This window comes from Lathyrus oleraceus, chromosome 6, assembly GCF_024323335.1.
Source record: "Lathyrus oleraceus cultivar Zhongwan6 chromosome 6, CAAS_Psat_ZW6_1.0, whole genome shotgun sequence".
Taxonomy (NCBI): Eukaryota; Viridiplantae; Streptophyta; class Magnoliopsida; order Fabales; family Fabaceae; genus Lathyrus; species Lathyrus oleraceus.
In genome coordinates, this window is record NC_066584.1 from 433,018,568 (window position 1) to 433,026,287 (window position 7,720).

The window sequence follows — 7,720 nt, forward strand, 5'->3', positions numbered from 1 at the left end:
AAATACCATCTGAACATTATTGGAGTATGATGTTAGATGAACTAGTTTATTTGGATGAAGAAATATTATATGCTTTAGATGCAATAATAAGGCAAAAAGAGCGAGTGACAAAGGCCTATAATAAGAAGGTTAAAACAAAAACTTTCTCGCCATGTGATCATGTATGGAAAGTCATTTTGCCCATGGATCGGAAAGACAAAACCTTTGGCAAATGATCACCCAATTGGGAGGGCCCATTTTGTATCCTTCAAGCGTTTTTGAATAACGTTTACGAAATCGAAGAACTATCACCTGATTGTCGAATCCTAAGAGTAAACAATAAATATTTGAAAAGATATAAACATATGTTTCAGGAAATTCAAATTTCGACGGAGTAATAATCAAATATTTTAAACAAACCAAAATGGTGTTCAAAGGACGCCAAAATGGCAGTCATTACAGCAAAAAGTTATAACCCAATAAGTTAAAGTTCAGAACATACCTAAATAGAAAATCTAGATTTAACATTTTCAAGTTTGGCATTGGAAATGCAAGTCTGATGTCTAGTTGGTCACTAGATTCTTCTAAGATATCAATCTTATTTCCAATTCGAAGAGCAACTTCACCATGTTTGACGCCTCTGGTAGCTTCTTGATTAATAGTCTCTCTGATGGGCAATTGAAATTCTAGTTATCAGACTTTAGATGTCACACGGGTTGTTATGACATCCAATTCTGCACAGACAGGAATTATGCAGAACTTAAACGTAAGTGCAGTAAATAACACAAGTAATTGTTTACCCAGTTCAGTCCAACATGACCTACATCTGGGGGATACCAAGCCAGGGAGGAAATCCACTATTAGTAGTATCAATTCAAAGCTAAACTCACCCGTTTACAACTTATCACTTAATCCCTACCCAATGCAATTTCAATCTTACACTAAGATCAGAGTTCCTACTCACTTCCCCTCAATCACCTCAGTGATTACTATCTTTAATCAATATTAAAGACAATTGAAGTCACACTTCAAACAACTCTTGATTGTGCTTCACAGCTTTAATCAAGATACACAGCACTCACGCTTAAAAGCTTTGAGTGACACAACACTTACAACTCAATGAACACCCTATGCCACAGCAATCATCTACTTGATAATGGCTTGGCTTACAAGATACGTCTAATACAAGACTCACAAAAATACAGCAGTGAAGTATGTTGGACACACAAAATCTTCACGCCTTAAAATCCCTGAAACTGAATGAAGGAACGCCTTCCTTTTTATATTGCAGTACCTGGGCTTTTGCACCTGTATTCTCCTGAATTTAAGGTCACACGAGTTCCCATAAATTCAACATTTAGGTTACTAACAAATAGGCTATTTGTTAGGTTCATTGAATGTAGCTTGGTTGTTGATTTCCTGGATTTTCTCTCAGTTGTTGAATCCCTGAAGAATAGCCTGAGAAAAAGCTGAAACAGAAAACTGAACAACCTACAATATAGCATATGCTGTCAGGCATGAATGTCACGACATTCAGCTTGACATCAAGGTCCATATGCTGAGTCTGTTTTTCCAGAAAACAGACTGTACAATTTTGCTGACCTGTACATGATCAAAATGACCATACTACAGTAACATCTTACATTAATAAATGTCAAAGTGTCCGACTTAACATTTACACATTTGGCCTTAAGTTAGTTCTGTTATTCTCTTGAAGAACAAACTAAGTTACATGCTGAAGTATAGCAGAACACCACTCTGTCTAATGTTCAGTAGCTGCTGTCAATGATGAATGTCATAACATCCAGTTTGACATTCAGTCAGTAGGCCTTATGCCAGGTCTGGTCTTTCCTTGATAACCAGACTGGAAATAAATACTAAGTTCTAACAGAACACCTACTGTTCTATTCCTTAGTATTTGTTGACAGATATGAATGTCACATCATCCAGTTTGACATTCAATAAAACCTGTGTTAGCTAGTCCTGCAGTAACTACAATGTAGTCACACATACATGTCATGACATCAGTCAAGACATTAGTAACCATCTAGTGTTTTACCATATAATGCAGCTAATTAAACACCTACAAACTCCCCCTTTGGCAAATTTTTGGCTAAAACACTTTGATCCCCATAACAGAGTTCATAGCAGCGGAATCACACACCTAGCAGGAATTAATACTAGCTAATACACTCAGAGTGGCAGCACACTCACACACATGGAAGTTAAATAAAAACTTCACACAGCAGCTCACACATACAGAAGTTAAATCTAAACTTCAACAGCAGCTGCAGGGGAGGGAATCTGTCACGAGAGTCTGTTGTAGAGACCCACTCTGTTTGTCAGGGGTTATTACTCCCCCTTTTTGTCAAAAATGTTGCCAAAGCCAACAACATAACCAGAGAATAATGACAGAGTTACAGACTTGGTTTTACTTCACAGTTTCAACCAAGTTAGCATCCACTTGATCTTGCTTCACAGCTTTGATCAAGTAATCACCCACTTTTGCTTTACAGTAGGTACGACCATATCAGATGCCATGATTTTGTTTCTGACATCCAGAACCACTCCTGCATGAACAGCATCCTTGAACTCCTGCAGGTACATTGGCCTTCTCACAGTAGGGTGTCTCCTTACCCTCTTGTATCCACCCTTGTTGCAAGTAGCATAGCTATGATCTGTTGACCAATCATAGCCTAGTACAAATTGTTTAATAGGCAGAGATATTAAACAATTTATCCCAAACATCAGTGGTTGCTATAAGGTCTCAGAGAGACATATTCCCAGTTTGCTCCTTAAGTTTTCAAACTGAGTAGCATCCAGAGCCTTTGTAAATATGTCAGCCAGTTGAAGGTCCGTGGCTACATGTTCCAAAGTGATCACCTTGTCTTCCACCAGATCTCTGATGAAGTGGTGCCTAATGTCAATATGTTTGGTCCGGCTGTGTTGGATGGGATTCTTGGAGATATTGATGGCACTGAGATTATCACAGAACAATGTCATGACATTTTGAGTGACATTGTATTCAGTGAGCATCTGTTTCATCCAAACCAGTTGGGAACAACTGCTTCCAGCAGCTATGTATTCAGCCTCTGCAGTGGACAGAGAGACACAATTCTGCTTCTTGCTGAACCAAGATATGAGGTTGTCTCCTAAGAAGAAACATCCACCTGATGTGCTTTTTCTGTCATCAGCACTCCCAGCCCAGTCAGCATCACAGTACCCAGATAGGACAGGCTCAGAACCATGTGAATACAGCAACCCATAGTCACAAGTCCCATTGATGTACTTGAGAATCCTTTTGACTTGATTCAAGTGGCTCACCTTAGGCTCTGCTTGGTATCTAGCACATACTCCAACTGCATAAGAAATGTCAGGTCTACTTGCAGTTAGGTAAAGTAGGCTTCCTATCATGCTTCTATACAAGCATTGATCAACACCAGGGCCTCCTTCGTCTTTGGTTAACTTCAGATGAGTAGGCGCAGGAGTCCTCTTGTGCCTAGCATTATCCATACCAAACTTCTTAACTGTGTTCTTGGCATACTTGCTTTGGGAGAGAAACATAGAGTCCTCCATTTGGTTTACTTGCATTCCAAGGAAATAGGTCAGTTCTCCAACTAAACTCATTTCAAACTCGGATTGCATCTGATGAACAAATTGTTGAACCATTTGTTCTGACATTCCACCAAAGACTATATCATCCACATAGATTTGAGCTATCATGATTTTGCCGTCTTCATCCTTCACAAATAAGGTTTTATCTATTCCACCTTTTCTGTATCCATTTGAGGTCAGAAATTCGGTCAACCTTTCATACCATGCTCTAGGTGCTTGTTTCAACCCATACAAGGCTTTCCTCAACTTGTATACATGCTTAGGTTGGTTAGGATCACAGAACCCTTTAGGTTGTTCCACAAAGACTTCTTCATTCAAGTAGCCATTCAAGAATGCACTCTTCACATCCATTTGGAATAGCTTAAACTTCAGGATGCATGATACCCCTAACAGCAATCTGATGGACTCAAGCCTAGCCACAGGAGCAAATGTTTCATCAAAATCTACCCCTTCAACTTGAGTGTATCCTTGAGCTACTAGTCTTGCTTTATTCCTAGTAATTACTCCTTTCTCATCAGATTTGTTTTTGTAGATCCACTTGGTACCAATGATGTTGGTCCCTTCAGGTCTTGGAACTAGCTCCCATACTTCATTCCTTTTGAACTGCTCAAGTTCCTCTTGCATGGCATTGATCTAGTACTCGTCAGTCAGGGCTTCTTTCACATTCTTTGGTTCAACCTTGGATACAAAGCAGGAATTTGAGCTTATTCCCCTTGACCTGGTAGTCACACCACTGTTAGGATGCCCTATGATAAGATCCTTAGGGTGGTCTTTCTGAATTCTGATAGATGGTATTTTGGTGGTTGCATCTACTTCACATTCAGGAGGAGGTTCCTGTACTTCTTCTGACTTGACTGGAATGTCAGTTGAACTGTCAAGGAATGTTTCAACATCCTCTATGACATCGATCCCTTCCTCTTTATCATCCACAATAACATTTATGGATTCCATCAGGACATTGGTCCTGTAGTTGAACACTCTGTAGGCTCTGCTGTTAGTGGAGTATCCTAGAAATATACCCTCATCACTTTTGGGATCCAGCTTTCTTCTCTGTTCACGATCTGTGAGAATGTAGCATTTACTTCCAAAGATATGAAAGTACTTCACAGTGGGTTTTCTGCCTTTCCATATTTCATACAGAGTGGAGGAGGTTCCTTTTCTCAAGGTGACTCTGTTGTGAACATAACACGCGGTATTCATTGCTTCAGCCCAAAAGTGCATGGGGAGCTTCTTTGCATGAATCATTGCCCTGGCAGATTCTTGAATAGTTCTATTTTTTCTTTCAACTATTCCATTCTGTTAAGGGGTTATAGGGGAGGAGAACTCATGACTTATTCCTTCAGATGAGCAAAACTCATCAAACTTGGAATTCTTGAACTCCGTACCATGATCACTTCTAATCCGGACCACATGATAACACGAAATTATATCATATTTTAGGACTTAATTCAATTAAATTTTATTATTATTTATTTCAGTTCACTTCATTTTATTAGATATTACGCGGTATTTTCTTCCTATTTGTCTCAGGTGGCTTATTTTGAAGCACAAGTAAAAATGGAAGAAAAGGAGGTGCAAAAAGGAAAGAAAATGAACCAAATGTCAAAGCCCAGCCCAAAACACAAAACGCAGGTGCCGTGCATGTGACGGACGTCACAGAGGGCGTGACGAGCGTCACGCCTTGCACACTCCTGTCACGGACGTCACACATGGTGTGACGAACGTCACACCATTCCCCTACATTTTTGGCGCAAGGAACGCCTCAGAGACGTTGAGGAGACGTTGAGGAGTGTTGAGCCCTATATCCACGCCATGCATTTATGCACGTTGAAGACCTTTTTGGCAGCGGAAGCGGTTACTCAAGCATATATAAATAGCCACTTGCAAAACCAAAAAGGGTTCCGAAGCTTTTCCACATTTTTTCCTTTGCCGTTTTCACTTTTGCATATTTTCTTTTCCAGCAACTTAACAGTATTGTTTCTTTATTATTTTTACGAGTTCTACACTATCTCCCTTGCAATTTCTATTTTCCTTTTTCCTTTTTAGCATTTAGTTAATTCTTTTCGTACAATAGTTTCTACACCGGAAACTATTGTGCACCTTTTTACCGGATCTAACCTTACGTTAGAATCTAGTTTTTATTTCCTTCGTTTTGATTTGTTGTTTAATTGAAGAATCCAAGAACAAATCCTACCGGCTTGTGGTGGAGTGTTCAAGACTATTGTTTAACTCATTCAGGTTCTTTAATTATTATTTAATGCTTTGTTTTATTATTTATTTATATTATCTGCCTGGGATGAGTCTGTTTATGCATGATAAGTATTTTAGTTTGTTTAGCATGTCTGGCTAATTCGCTTAGATATCGGTATGTAAAGTAAGCAAAATAAGGGATCAAGACTAAGTCGGTTAAATTAAGTTTAAAATTAAAATCACCCTTTTTACGGTCTCAATTTACAGGTTTAATAACAAAGGTTTTTACGAAAGTAAAAGACATAAAGAAGTTAAAACCAAGAGACCGACAAAGGATTGATTCCCTAATTACGACGAACTGCATACCGATATCTGCTTTATTAATATTTAATCTAGATCTTAGTTTAGTTTTTAGCTTTCCCCCAAACAATCAAACATTGTTCACCTTAGCTTTACGAAGTAACCTTAGATAACGGTATATCGATTCATAAGTCCCTGTGGGATCGATATCTTTTAAAACTACGCGATAGAACTGTGCACTTGCAGTTTGTACCCCAAATTCGACTCATAAAGTCGCGATCAAGTTTTTGGCGCCGTTGCCGGGGACTTTTATTTAATCGATATCGTAACTCTTCCGTTACGCTGTAGAGACTAAGGTTTCTTTTTCTTCTATTCTTTCTTTCGTTGATTTGTATGCCACGCACTCGCTCTCAAGGCGAACCGCTCTATTTACGAATCAACGATATCGAACTATATCTCCGAGTCCTACGACGAATTCGGGAATATCGTGCTGCAAACAATCTCCCTCCTATAGAACTTCCTGATTTCAAAAACCTTTTTCCTTCGATAACCGAGATGGCAGAACCAGCTCGTGCTCTTAGAGATTACGCCGCTCCATCGCAAGATGAGCCGCATTCAAGTATTGCTCCACCCGTAATCGAAGCAAACAACTTCGAACTTAAACCTTCGCTGTTGCAGGCTGTGCAACAGAACCAATTCTCTGGAAATCCTACCGAGGATCCAAACCTTCATTTATCCGTATTTGTCCAATACGCTGATACTGTTAAAGCTAATGGTGTCACTTCAGAGGCAATTCGACTTCGTCTTTTTCCTTTCTCATTAAGAGATAGCGCTAGAAGATGGCTTCAATCTCTTCCTTCAAACTCTGTCACCACATGGAACGAGTTGAAGAAAGTTTTTCTTGCCCGATACTTTCCGCCAAGCAAAACAGCTATGTTAAGAGCCCAGATAAACAGATTTAAACAGAAAGACAACGAGTCTCTTTTCGAAGCATGGGAAAGATACAAAGACATGATGAGACTTTGCCCACACCATGGTCTGGAAGACTGGTTAGTAATTCACACATTTTATAATGGTCTCTTGTACAACACAAGGTTAACAATAGACGCCGCTGCAGGTGGTGCACTAATGAACAAACCTTATGCTGATGCTTACCAGCTTATCGAAAGCATGGCCCAAAACCACTATCAGTGGGGAACCGAACGAACAATGGTGGAAAAACCTCAAACGAAAACTGGCATGTACGAGATAAGTAACCTTGATCACGTTAATGCAAAAGTGGATGCTTTGGTCCAGAAAATTGAAAGTTTAAATGTATCACCTCCAGCCGCCGTGGTTGCTATAACTCAGAATTGCGAGGTCTGTGGAATCCAAGGTCACACTCCTACGGATTGTCAACTCTTGACAGGAATCCAAGCAGAGCAAGTAAACTATGCTCAAGGAAGCCCCTACTCGAATACCTATAACTCAAATTGGAAGAACCATCCAAACTTTTCATATAAGAGTAATAATGCTTTGTACGCACCTGGACAGTCTCAAAATCAAGCCCCAGCTATACCTCCGGGATATCAGAAACCGAACCCATCCATGCCTAACAATAACGCCCCTAGGAAATCCAACTTGGAAATCATGATGG

At 39.6% G+C, this 7,720-nt stretch overlaps 1 pseudogene; it reads right to left on the reverse strand.

Moving 5' to 3' along the window:
• Positions 1-7,024: 7,024 nt before the first annotated feature.
• LOC127099256 (uncharacterized) lies at positions 7,025-7,124 on the reverse strand (annotated as a pseudogene).
• Between the last annotated feature and the right edge of the window lie 596 nt (positions 7,125-7,720).